This window comes from Mus caroli, chromosome 12 (genome assembly GCF_900094665.2).
Source record: "Mus caroli chromosome 12, CAROLI_EIJ_v1.1, whole genome shotgun sequence".
Taxonomy (NCBI): domain Eukaryota; kingdom Metazoa; phylum Chordata; class Mammalia; order Rodentia; family Muridae; genus Mus; species Mus caroli.
Genome location: NC_034581.1, coordinates 34095100 through 34109597, shown reverse-complemented (window position 1 = coordinate 34109597; position 14498 = coordinate 34095100). Strand labels below are relative to the sequence as shown.

General features: G+C 40.0%; 1 protein-coding gene across 6 annotated transcripts in view; it reads right to left on the bottom strand.

Moving 5' to 3' along the window:
• The window catches only part of Dgkb (diacylglycerol kinase beta), a 710085-nt gene extending 707648 nt beyond the window's left edge, over positions 1-2437 (bottom strand). For 2 of the 6 annotated variants that reach the window (XM_029484791.1, XM_021178687.2), the window contains exon 1: positions 1794-2231. The gene's annotated coding sequence lies outside the window, so the exon portion shown is untranslated. Of the gene's footprint in view, positions 1-1793; positions 2232-2330 lie in introns of those variants that run through there. The other 4 variants (XM_021178684.2, XM_021178686.2, XM_029484790.1 and 1 more) reach the window with 3 other exon arrangements.
• Between the last annotated feature and the right edge of the window lie 12061 nt (positions 2438-14498).

The following is a 14498-nucleotide window of genomic DNA, read 5'->3' as shown; positions in this document are numbered from 1 at the left end:
CTCTCTCTCTCTCTCTCTCTCTCTCTCTCTCTCTCTCTCTCTCTCTCTTTATTGCTATGTAAAACATTTACCCTGCATATGTAGAACCATGGCAAACATATTTCCTGGGTCATAAGCTACTCAGAGTTACATTTAGAGATTATGCATGGGAGTTTTTGATAAACAGAATGGACCCCTAATAGTTGGATATTGCAAGAGCAAAAATTGCCCAAACACTGACTGAGCCTTTCTATTTAGAGAATTCTGAGGTGAGTAGCTGACTAGTTAAAAACAATTCTCATTACTCCTTGACCTGTCTTATTTGTAATAAAGTAATAGATTGGATGGTTTAGGGAAAGAGACAATTTTAAACTAAACTGGCAGGATAAATGCAGCCCTAGGTTTCCTCTTTTCTCATAACAGCGGATTTCAGAATTACATTGCGTTTTACAATTACTAATTTTAGTATCTTCTCTCTTTCTAATTTTTAGACAGACACTCCATAATCTAGAAATACCTGTGTAACTTGGTCTGGCCCCAAATTCAATAGTCCTTCTGTTTTAGAGCTGGGTAGGAGAACAGGTGTAAGTCCTGTCTTGCCATAGACTTTACCTCAAAAGTTCAAAACCACTTTGACCTATAAAGCCCGTGATAGTTTATATGCAGTTGTCAGTTGGAAGAGCCTCGAGTCCTGGGGTCTGGGTTAGGTACCTTCCGCTGTAACTATAATATTTCTTGGAATAAAATACAGTGAAACCGTCATTTCTCCAGCAAGCCTTCAACTAAGTGGAAGACATCTTTTCTAATTATGATACTCTTTTATTTCTCGTTTCTGTTGTGTTTTTCCTGTCATTTAAAAAAAAAATGGGTTGGGGGGGCGATTTTCCATGAGAGAAAAACTGGTCAGATAATCCCAACTGTTTTAATTATTTCTACTTTCCTTTCAGAAAAGACCTTTAGGATTCTGCCAAACTCCTTGTTTATTCGCTAATTTGCTTTACAATAGGCTGGCCCATGCTGACCTATTTTTAAAAGAGTTGGTTATCTGCACTTTGAATAAACTGGCTGGAGTTGTTTTGGAAAGTTCTTAAGCCTTCATTTTCTTCTGCCAGCGAACACAGCCCTGTTAAGTAGCTAAGTACAATGGCATCTATATGTAAAATCATCCCTTTCAAATCATAAGTATTTCAAACGATACTGGTTAGGAGCTGGAGACGATGGTAGCAGTAAGAACCTAGGAGGCTCTTCACCCCACCCACAGAGAACAACCTGAATGTTTAGCCAGATCATCCTTGTCACCCAGACTGTCATTAAGCAGCTAGCTGTATATCAAGTTCATCTTTAGTTTTAATGTTATAAAAGTAAGTAAACGTCATGCGTGTTTTGTTTGTTTGTTTGTTTGTTTATGTGCAAAATAGGAAATGAATCTAGAATGGAATTTAGGACAATCGGGGAATTTAAAAATCGAAGCCGGCTTCTTTGATTCCTCACCATCCGCCCCCACAAACCACCTTCCCTCTCATCCGTAACTTTCAGGAGGTCACACTCGCTCTCCAATCTCATTGCCTGGAATCACAATAAATCGAGCACTTTCCCCAGACTTACTTAGCTAACATTAGGTTCTCTGCTGCAGATAACAGCAGGCGACCAATAACTAGCACAGAAATGAGGGACACAAAATGCTTTCAGATTTGCATGGAAAATCTGAAGCTCTGCTTTCCTAACTTTCCTCGCCATTTCTTCTCGGCTTCCCTTCCCCCGCACCACATACCCAGAGGCCACTCAAACTGCCAACCGTGCTGAGTTGAACTTACTGCAGCGTGATGCAGGCGAAGGCTAGGCGCATCTCTGAAGCGAGAGCGACAGCTTTTCCGGAGATGAACTGGGACCAGCCAGCTCTCAGGATCCTTTCCAATTCACACGCTCTCAGCTCAGTCAGAAGGCTCCCACACAGCCCGGCTTCCCCCAAGAGCAAAGCTTCAAGAACTCTGCTCAGAGCATCCTCCTCCCTGCTGCCACCCCCTTCCAGAACACACGGCCCGTTGGAACTAGTGACTGAAAGATGGAAGTCTTCTTCCAGGCGATGGCACGGGCTGCTTGCAACCCACCACTCCCAGATCATTTGCAACTCAAAAACAGCGGAGGCTGAGAGCTGTAGGCTTCCGGAGCCTGAAAGTCAATTTTGGCTTCTTCTCTTCCCCACATCTCACTCCTCCCACTTCACCCTCCCCTGCCGAGGCCACCTCCAGTCCTCTGGTAGTCCGCACAGGCTAGGTATCGCTTAGGCTTCTTTCCTTATTGCAAACCAATAAGCATCGGGAATGAAACTGAATTTGTCAGAGAGGAAATACCTGTTGTCCGTGCCTATTGCTCTTCTCTCATCTGTCATGGTCCAGGATTTGTGTGACAACGCGTTGATTCGGGAACTGTGTGCAATGTGTGTGTGTGTGTGTTGATGAGGCGGCGGCGGTCTGCTTGGCTGCAAGCTATAGCCCTGCTGCCTGGCTGCTGAGGCTGCTGTTGCTACTATAGCCCTTGGAGCACAGGGGGAAATAAGACAGGGAGACAGGGCTTCCCAGCTGTTTTAACTGCTGGCTGAGTTATGATCAGGCGGTTGGGGAGACAGTGCAGCCATCAGTAGCTGTTATTGAGACTTTGAGCTGGATTGTCTTCAGTTCCTATCATTTAGTGTACATTTGTCCCTCCACCAGAAATCTGATGCCAGACTACCCTCTCTTTATTACTAAATTATATTCTAACTGGCTACTCAGTCGCAGCCCACTCACCTCATCCATTCAATGCTCTCTCTTGCTTCATCCCTGCTTGGTTACTTAGAGCGGTGACTGGATGGTGGATATGATAAACTACAAAGGCAATGAACTGATGATGAAGAAGAAAACTGGTGTGTAGTTATAACTAATCAGGACACAGATAAAGACGGTTTTTGAGTCATGTGATAAAAGTAATGTATTGGATAATAAAAATATAGCATCAATTTACATGATCCAACGTATGCAAAACCTGCTGGCAATTAAGGTGCAAGTGCACTTTCCTTTAGTGAAGGTTACACTGATGTGTGTGTTTTCATGGCTCTCAGTCTTCCTACAAAATATCCTCTATGATTTCAACAGATCAGCACCACGTTGTCTAATATAAATTCTGGGGGACCCTGCTTGTTATTTCTATGGGCACACACACACTCTATCCCATTGGTTACTCAGTCTCGGGCCCCACACATAGTGATATGAAGTCCGTTAGCCAGAAGAAATTACAGACATCCACATTGCTCATAAATGGTTAGCAGCATCTCAGTTTCTAACATCATCTGATCTAGCGATAGTTTATGTTCATGTTATGGTTCTGTAATAGAATGGAAATAATGAGTAGCATAAAACACACTCACACACACACACACACCAGTTCTCTCTTTCTCCCCCCTCACACACACACACACACACACACTAACACACACCTGTTCTCTCTTTCTTCCTCCCTCCCTCCCTCCCTCCCTCTCTCACACACACACACTCACACACACACACACACACACCTGTTCTCTCTTTCTCCCCCCTCACACACACACTCTCACACACACCTGTTCTCTCTTTCTCCCTCCCTCCCTCCCTCCCCCTTCTCTCTCTCACACACACCTGTTCTCTCTCTCTCTCTCTCTCTCTCTCTCTCACACACACACACACACACACACACACCAGTTCTCTCTTTCTCCCCCCTCACACACACACTCTCACACACACCTGCACTCACACACCCAGACACACACACACTCTCACACACACCCTCTCTCACACACACACACTCACACACACACACACACACACCTGTTCTCTCTTTCTCCCCCCTCACACACACACTCTCACACACACCTGTTCTCTCTTTCTCCCTCCCTCCCTCCCTCCCTCCCTCCCTCCCTCCCTCCCTCCCTCTCTCTCTCTCTCTCTCTCTCACACACACACACACACACACACACACGCACTTCCACATTATTGTTAGTTTTCAGATTCTGAGCTAAAAATAACCTTAATTCTCTTCAATTTTATTTGTAACACATACCTGTAACTGTGCCTTTCTCTGAGCCTATCTTATGTCTACCATATTTATAATCAATAACAGGGCTTTTACAGTCATTATTAAACAAGATAGGAACATAAGAAAGTCAAACCCTAAATACAAGAAATTTAAAAGGAAGAAAGAGAACCATTTCTTTATTTGTTTATAAAAGAAGATCATAGCTTTTAGGTAAACAAGGACTAATTAGTGAACAAAGCATTTATCAATTATTTAATAGATATCAGTTTACCAAAATATTTACTATAATCATAGTGACAAATAAACGATCAATATTTTAGTTTAAAATATATAATATACTAAGATACAACCAGGAATATTTTTTCAGAATTTAGCTCCACTCCACTTCCTCATGCTCCTTTACTCTTTTTTTCCCAACATTTTATTAGATTTTTTTCATTTACATTTCAAATGCTATCCCTAAAGTCCCCTATACCCTCATCCTGCCCTGCTCCCCTACCTACTCACACCCACTTCTTGGCCCTGGCATTCCCCAGTACTGGGGCATAAAAGTTTGCAAGACCAAGGGGCCTCTCTTCTCAATGATGGCTGACTAGGCCATCTTCTGATACATATGCAGCTAGAGACACGAGCTCTGGGGGTACTAATTAGTTCATATTGTTGTTCCACCTATGGGGTTGCAGACCCCTTCAGCTCCTTGGGTACTTTCTCCAACTTCTCCATTGGGGGCCCTGTGTTCCATCCAATAGATGACTGTGAGCATCCACTTCTGTATTTGCCAGGCACTGGCATAGCCTCACAAGAGACAGCTATATCAGGGTCCTTTCAGCAAAATCTTGCTGACATATGCAATAGTGTCTGCATTTGGTGGCTGATTATGGAATGGATCCCTGGGTGGGTTAGTCTCAGGATGGTCAATCCTTTCATCTTAGCTCCAAACTTTGACTATAACTCCTTCCATGAGTATTTTTTCCCTCTTCTAAGGAGGAATGAAGTATCCACACGTTGATCTTCCTTCTTGATTTTCTTGTGTTTTACACATTGTATCTTGGGTATTCTAAGTTTCCGGGCTAATATCCACTTGTCAGTGAGTACATATCTAATGACTTCTTTTGTGATTGGTTTACTTCACTCAGGATGATATCCTCCAGATACATCCATTTGCCAAAGAATTTCATAAACTCATTGATTTTAATAGCTGAGTAGTACTCCATTGTGTAAATGTACCACATTTTCTGTATCCATTCCTCTGTTGAGGGACATCTGTGTTTTTTCCACCTTCTGGCTATTTTAAATAAGGCTGCTATGAACATAGTGGAGCATGTGTCCTTATTACCAGTTGGAACATATTCTGGGTATATGCCCAGGAGAGGTACTGCTGGATCTTCCGGTAGTACTATGTCCAATTTTCTGAGGAACCGCTATACTGATTTCCAGAGTGGGTGTACAAGCTTGCAATCCCACCAACAATGGAGGAGTGTTCCTCTTTCTCCACATCCTTGCCAGCATCTGCTGTCTCCTGAATTTTTGATCCTAGCCATTCTGACTGGTGTGAGGTGGAATCTCAGGGTTGTTTTGATTTGCATTTCCCTGATGATTAAGGATGTTGAAAATTTTTTCAAGTGCTTCTCAGCCCTTCGGTATTCCTAAGTTGAGAATTATTTGTTTAGCTCTCTACTCCATTTATTAATGGGGTTATTTGAATTTCTGGAGTTCAGCTTCTTGAGCTCTTTGTATATACTGGATATTAGTCCCCTATCAGATTTAGGATTGGTAAAAATCCTTTCCCAATCTGTTGGTGGCCTTTTTGTCTTATTGACAATATCTTTTGCCTTACAGAAGCTTTGCAATTTTATGAGGCCCCATTTGTTGATTCTTGATCTTACAGCACAGGCCATTGTTGTTCTGTTCAGGAATTTTCCCCCTATGCCCATATCTTCAAGGCTTTTCCCCACTTCCTCATCTATAAATTTCAGTGTCTCTGGTTTTTTGTGGAGGTCTTTGATCCACCTAGACTTGAACTTTGTACAAGGAGATAAGAATGGATCAACTCGAATTCTTCTACATGATAACTGCTAGTTGTGCCAGCACCACTTGTTGAAAATGCTGTCTTTTTTCCACTGGATACAACCAGGAATTTTAAGTATCAAAATATTTAATAAATCGTGTTATATTTTTGTCTTTCAATACTTTCTATCTCGTTTTTCTTTCTTTTTTTCTTTTTTCTTTTTTCTTTTTTTTTTCTTTTGGCTAAGTAGCACATAAAAATGCAAATCATTAAAATTACAAGGAGTAAATTCTGAAGTTTCATACTTTCAGGTGGTAGGTACAATATTAGGAAGTAATTTCCACTTCAGAGAAACATGTTCTGATAAGAAAATATGTTTATATCCTCTGAGCTTTGCTTTCAGACTCACTCCGTCAAATTACCTCAGCATCTGGAAGGTTCCAGTGTTCCCAGGTGGCCTTCCACCTCATGGTCTTATTGCACCAACCTCCAAGGGTCTGCCATTGTTTAGTGCTGTCAGAACTATTTAGCAAAGGGGATTTTTGTTTTCCCTTTTACTCTTGTTTTGAAATCCAAAATGTAGGGAAAGCAATGGAGTGTGGGACTGTGAAAGGCAGTCTGTTTTCTGGTTTAGCTAGGTTTAAACCCCAGAGACCCAGGGGATTAATCTACAAGGGACAGAAGGCCTATTTGCCATGCTCCTAGATATTGCCTCCTGACAGGAGTCCCCAGGTCAATAATTCTGTGGCCATCAGTCACATAAGCTGTCTAGACTCCACCCCCCACAGTTACTTGGCAACAACTAGGTAGCCCAGCCCACTATTAAAGGGCCTGCTTGGCCCCTTCTCTCTCTCTCATCTCTCTCTATTCCTCTTAAGCTCTTGTTCTCTTACTCCCACCTCTCACTCTCCTTCTCCTAATCCCTTCTTCTCTCTCTCAGTGTGGTCATGGCTGGCTTCTACTTCTCTATCTTTTCTCTCTCTTTCTGTTTTCTACAATAAAGCTCTAAACCATGGACTGCCTCCTTTTATTTAGACTTGCCATTCTGGAGCGATGGAATAGGCCTTCCTCTAAAAAGCTGCACCTAATCAATCTCCCACCAGACTGGACCAAGGGCTCTTGCCCACCCAGGAACCACCTAGAGCCTTCTCCTCTGCCTCCTTTTTTCTCTCCAGCCCCAGGGCTGAAAAACTGCCCTCTAAGGGCCCCCACTTTGTTCTCAGTTCTTCCTCGACATCCAGCGGTGTCTGGGATGTCTAAGACTGAGAGCCTGTGTCTCTGGCCTCTGTGAGGACCAGAGACCCCAGAGCAGGCTCTTCTGCAGTACCCAGTGGTGCCCTAGAGTCAGAGCTGAGACTGAGCCTTCCCCACCCTCCAGAGTAGGGTCCAGCAGTCTAACATGGTCCAATGCCTGTTCAGTGTCAGTCCCTCGGCAGTCTCCTGTGTTTACCTGTCTAGGAAGTGGGTCTCTCCTACCTTTTTATTTCCCCACACCTGATGCTCGACAATAGAGCATTCTTTAAAAAGAGTAATGTATTAGATATTTTTAATACTAGCATCTGCACTTGCTCAAAATAGAAGTGACTCAAGATATTGAAATAATAGTAACAACTATTGTACTCTATTTAAGCACTTTTAAAAATGCTGACAATATTGCTGAGATTTACCAAAACAAACGAACAAACAAACAAACAAAATAAAAAAAACAAAACAAAACACCATCTCTTCTGACAAAATGATCAAGCTTGGCAATGGAAAAGGAAAATCTTCAGCTGAGGACAAATGACAGATGCTCAATCCTCCCTCTTACAATTACAGGATTTTCCATTTCTTAAGGAAACTTGTAGATGACTACTTCACGGGATTCTCTTTCTTTCTGTAACATGTTCCTGTGATTAGATTTAAAGAAACATTTAAATTAATATCTTTACAAACTAAAATGGTGAGAAAAAATTAAAACTTCCTTGGAAATTCTCATTTGTAAAAAATATAGATATACAGTACATCAAAACACCTGAGTTTGGGGGATGTATCTGTGTGTGTATGTGTGTGTGTGTTCGTGCTCGTGCGCATGCACATACACATATATAGATATGTACACATGAAGGTGGAGGCCAGGGTCAGCATTGAGTATCTTTCTCTATCACTCTAGACTTTGTTCTCTGAAGTTGGTCGTTCAAGAGCCTAGAATTCATTGGTTTGCATTGTCCTTGCCGCAATGTCCTGAGGATCTTCCTGTCTCTGGAATTATAGGCATGAACCTCACATCCCTAAATATGTCTAAATGTTTATAGCACTATTTTTCACAGTCAGAAGATTATGAATAAATAAAGCAAAGGAGTAAATACAATAAGTTATGACTTCAAGATGCAGGTGTTTTGACTCTTCCTGTTTTTAGTTTGCTATTGGATACATGTAACATTATAATTACGTAACTCTCTTGGCATGATCCACAGACCTTAGTTATCCATTCACGTTTATCACTCACAGTTTGAACAGCACAGCATAACTAACACCGCCACCCCCTCCCCTGGAACTGCTCAACATTGGGTTTCTAGACTCCAAATACAATTAATAAATTCCCAAGAATCTCATCTATATATCTACAAAGAACGAACATCAAGATATTCCTAGTCCTAAGAAGCCTGTTGTTGTGTTCCCTTTACCAACTCCTTTCCAAAGCTTTGGCCATTCTTGAGAATATTGAACTAAGAAAGGCTTAAGAAAAGTAATTCCTTACAAACTCTGGATGTGGCTGCATTCTTAAAATCATAACAGTTTTAATTCAGCTATTATCACTATCAATAATGTAATTTTCTCTTCTTTCTTTCTTTCTTTTTTTCTTTCTTTCTTTTTTTCTTATTGGACATTTTCTTTATTTACATTTCAAATGTTTTCCTGTTTCCAGGTCCCCCCTCCTGAAACCCCCTATCCCATCCTTCCTCCCCCCTCCTTCTATGAGGGTGCTCCCCACCCACCCACCCACTCCTGTCTTCCCACCCTGGCATTCCAGACACTGGAGCCTTGAAAACCCTCAGACCCAAGGGCCACTCCTCTCAATAATGTAATTCTTAACCAAAACACAATACTGTTTACGTAATCATGTATCATGTTACTTGTTTAAAAAGATGGATACATTTCTTTTTCTTCATCATTGCAAACTGATATTCAGAAATTACATGCCACGCTAATTTTATGCTCTAGTATCCATGACTATCATCATCAAAAAAAACAAAAACAAAAACAAAAAATGAAACATTTCATTTTGTTATAAAGTCAGATTTTAAAGAGACTCCATAAACATATGTATTCTTACATTCAATTTTTGTATGTTCTAAAGTTCAGAAAAAAATCAAATTCTTCAAATTCCTAGTATCTTGATTTAATTCTTATTAATTTTGACTTGAGTTATGAGAAAAACTATTTTCTAAACTAAACACTTCCCTGAGAATTTTGTTTGTTTGTTTGTTTGTTTCAAAGCTATGAATACTGTATGTAGGTTGGAAGGTTAGAAGGGATACAGAAAAGATATAATTCTCTTGTGTTCTCTTTAAAAATAACAACCTTCAGATATTAGATTTAAATGGGCCCTAGAAGTCATCTAATTTGATTCTCGTCTTTTACAGCAGAAGAAGGCAACAACGCAGATCACTAATGCTTACTGCTCGGAAGCCATGCCACAAGTCTTCCCAGGGTGCTTTCTGTCTTACACAAACAGATGCTTCAAGTCCTGACTAGGTCAAGGAGATGTGGCCTTTGGAAAATTGCCTTTTCCTATTTTTGTCTTATTCACTTATAAACAGAATAACTACAGTATGTACCTGATAAAACAGTGGCTGAGGAAATCAAGAAATACAGTACCTGAAGATGACATCATATATATATACAAACACACACACACACACACACACACACATACACACACACATACACACACACGTAATGTGGTTTTTATGACTAGTGTATAATCTCTCATTCAAAATGTAAAATCTGAGGTGAAAACTTTGAGTACCTAGCTCACAATTAATTTTAATTTACTGATTTATAAGTGAATTTATAAGTGACTAGAGATAGGAGAATCTAAATGATTCATTTAGGGACAAAAAGCATACTTTTAAAATCAGAGACATAAAGAATTCTGTCCTATATTTCAAAGAAGGTAATTTGTGTTGTATGGTTACCTAAGCAAGCGATAATCAATAACACAAATTAATGAAGCTATTTAGTTCAAATTTTATAAGGTACACACAATATGAGAAACCCTAAGCTAGGTAATTAAGGAGCTGCAGGAAAAGCAACAAAGGAGGATTTAGAACATGAAGTAAGAAATCTATGACAGAGAAATTGTAATTCTGCAGTTGAACTTTTATGTGGGAAATTAGCAGATGGCAATATGGTCTAGTCATTTATTTGGCTGTCTTCACGATGGATGTAGAGCACAAAACAATTGATTTTAACAGTGGACGTCAACATAGAGTCCCTGGAAATGCCATATTTTATATTCCAAGCCATTACTTTATTATTGAGGTCACTAGTTGACCAAAAGAAGGGACATACATATTCTAGAGTGACTGTCTTCATTGTTTTCTTAGAAACCAGAACAGCAACTCATTCCTTGAAGGATTCCTGCTACTTTGCACAAGACTGTATTTTTTATGATTCTTTATAAGGCTTATATAAATACGTTCACATTGCTTCACTGCTCAATACAGCACATTATTTAGATTTTCAATTGCATTGATATAGAACAGAACGAAATACGAATTTTAAATGTCATGTTTATAAAAGAACAGATTGTTTCTGATTAATAAATACCTGCCTTAATATACCATCTATAAATTTAAAATAAACACATTAGTCTTAAGATATTTAAATGATTACATCTGATTAAGAATGAGTATAGTTTAAAGAAGAATGCTTTAAGAGGAAATGGAGATTTTTTTTTGAGTTTGTAGCTTGAACAGCATTTTGTTCTTTTACAGTGATTTAATTTATTTTTTTATTGAGCTAAAATAAAGATTCCTTTAACTTCAAGAAAAATAGATAACCTTAAAGGAAGAGGCAGAAAATCTGTAATGAGGCTGATAGCCACAAGCAATATGTACTAAAAACAGGTAGGCAAGCAGAGGGTAGGTTTAATAGCACATTGTTGCAAAGGTAGCTACAGGATGATTGTGAAAATTTCATAATGGAATTTATTATCATTATCCTCACTGCTGAAAATCAGCCATCTGCATCATGTTTGTCCTTGAAGGTACTTCCAGAAAACAGAAGGCATTTCTTCAATTAACCTGCTCAGCCTCTACTGGCTAGGAGATAAATATGGATATTAAGATAAGAAAATGTGTTTGCTAAAGGAAACCTCATTCTAGGCTCAATTAAATCACTTAAAACTGAACTCTAATGTTTCTGTAATGGCTTTTTATTGTGAAATTTCTATGCCTCTAGCCTGAAGAATTGATCAAGGAAAAGCTTAATTAACTATGTGACCTACACAGTCCAAATAGTTCTTCCTGTTAAAACCATTCATTTGATCCTATAGTGAATAATTTTTGTCTGTATATTATAACAACGTATTAAATGTCATATTAAATGACGGCAGAAAATGATTGCTTGAACAGGGGTGCTTTATCAATCATAATCTTCCAATTGTTCGTATATGCTATTATATATTTATGGCCTTTTGATTCTTATCAGTAATAATAGCATATATCTTATGTTAATGAGATACATTATGTTATTGAGATTCTGCTTCATAACTCATCTTGAAGTATTGTGAACATGATTTAATCAGTTGTAGAAATGGAAATAAAAGTATATTTCAGCGATAGGAATGAAGACATTTATCACTGAGTCCAAATATTTGAGTTTGATATCCTAGACCCAAATAATTTAAGGAGAAAAGAAGTTCCTACAAGTTGTCCTATGACTTTTATATGTACCTATTGCGTGTGTGCATGTGTGTGTATGTGTGTCTGTGGTGTGTTGGTAGGTAAGCCAACATATTAAGCAAGTAAATGCAAATAAAATGATTAAGCAAAATTTAGTTTTATACTTCAATTCATTAATAATACATATATTCAACCTCTTGATTAAATGGTTTTCTTTTCTTTTTGTATTATTTTTAATCATTTTTATAGTCCAGTAGTTATCCCCCTCCCTATCTAACCTTTGACTAATATTCATCCCATACCTCCTCATCCAGTCTCCACTGCCTCCACCTCCACCTCCACCCCACCAGACCTCCTTACTCTCTGTGGCTTCAAGTCTCTCAAGGGCTCATTGCATCTTCTTTCACTGAGATCAGACCAGGCAGTCCTCTGTTGTTTTTGTGTCAGGGGCCTCGGATAAACTAGTGTATTCTACCTGGTTTGTAGCTCAGTGTCTGAGAGATCTCAGGGGTTCAGGTTAGTTGAGATTGCTGGTCTTCCTATTGGGTTGCCCTCCTCATCAGCTTCTTCCAGCTTTTCCCTAATTTAACAATAGGGGTCATTAGCTTCTGTCCATTTGTTGGGTCTAACTATCTGCATCTGACTCTTTCAGCTGCTTGTTAGGACTTTTGGAGGGGAGTCATGACAGGCCCCTATTTCTAAGCACAACATAGGATCAGTAAGTGTCAGGCCTTGGGGTCTCCCCTTGAGCTGGATCCAAATTTGGGCCTGACATTGGACCTTCTTTCCCTCAGGCTCTTCTACATTTTTTCTCTGCAGTTCTTTTAGACAGGAACAATTCTGGGTCAGAGTTTTTGACTGTGCAATGGCAACCCCATCCCTCCTCTTGATGTCCTGTCTTCTGCTGGAGGTGGATTATACAAGTCCCCTAACCCCATTGTAGGGCATTTCATCTAAGGTCTATCCCTTTGATTCCAGAGACTCTCTTACCTAACAAGTCTCTGGTACATTCTAGAGGGTCCTCCCACCCTCCTACCTCCCGAGGTTGCCTGTTTCCATTCTTTCTGCTGGCCCTCAGGGCTTCAGACCTGTCACCAGCCCCCAATACCTGGTCATGTTCCTCTTTTCTCTTCCCTGCCCTTCTCCCACCTAATTCCCTCCCTCCCTCTGCCCCCCTTGATTGCTTTCTTCTCCCTCCCAAGTAGGACTGAGGCATTCTCATTTGGGCCCTTCAGCTTGTTAACCTTCTTGGGTTCTATGGATTGTGTCCTGGGTATTTTGAATGGTTTTTTTTTTGGGGGGGGTAATATTCACTTATTAGTGAGTACATACCATTCATGTCCTTTGGGGTCTGAGTTACCTCATTTAAGATGATATTTTCTAGTTTCATCCATTTGTCTGGAAAACTCATGATGTCCTCGTTCTTTTTTTTTTTTTTTTATTAATTAGGTATTTTCTTCATTTACATTTCCAATGCTACCCCATAATTTCCCGGAACCCTCCCCCCCACTCCCACTTCTTGGCCCTGGCGTTCCCCTCGTTCTTAATAGCTGAGTAGTATTCCATTGTATAAATGAACCACAGTTTCTGTATCCATTCTTTGTTGTGGTACATCTGGTTTGTTTCTAGACTATCCGGCTGCTATGAGCATAGTGGAAGATGAGTTCCTGTGGCATTGGGGGGGGGGGCATCTATATGCCAAAAAGTGGTACAGCTGGGTCTTCAGGTAGATCTATTTCCAATTTTCTGAGGAACCTCCAGATTGATTTCCAGAGTGGTTATAAGAGTTCCCAATCCCACCAGCAATGGAGGAGTGTTCTTTTTTCTCCATTTCCTTGCAAACATGTGCTGTCACCTGGGTTTTTGATTTTAGCCCTTCTGACTTGTAAGGTGGAATCTCAGGATCATTTTGATTTGCATTTCCCTCATCACTAAGGACTTTTACTATTTCTTAAGTGCTTCTCAGCCACTCAAGATTCCTCTGTTGTAAATTCTCTGTTTAGTTCTATACCCCCGTTTTTGATTGGGTTGTTTGGATTTTTTGGTGGTTAGCTTCTTGAGTTCTTTATATATTTTGGATATTAGTCCTCTATTGGATATGGGGTTAGTGAAGATTTTTTTTCCCAAATTGTAGGTTGCTGGTTTTTCCTATTGACTATATCCTTTGCCTTACTAAAGCATTTCATTTTCTTTTTTTTTCCCATTCTTCCAAACACTATTTATTTTTTAATTCAGATCAGTGTGATTTAACTTGTGTCATAACAGAAACATTATAGGGAAAGATACCATGATTTGATCACAGGTTTTTTTTTAATTAGATATTTTCATCATTTACATTCCCAATGCTATCCCAAAAGTCTACCATACCCTCCCCCCCACTCCCCTACCCACCCACTCCCACTTTTTGGCACTGGCATTCCCTTGTACTGGGGCATATAAAGTTTGCAAGTCCAATGCGCCTCTCTTTCCAGTGGTAGCCGACTAGGCCATCTTTTGATACATATGCAGCTAGAGTCAAGAGCTCCGGGGTACTGGTTAGTTCATAATGTTGTTCCACCTATAGGGTTGCAGAT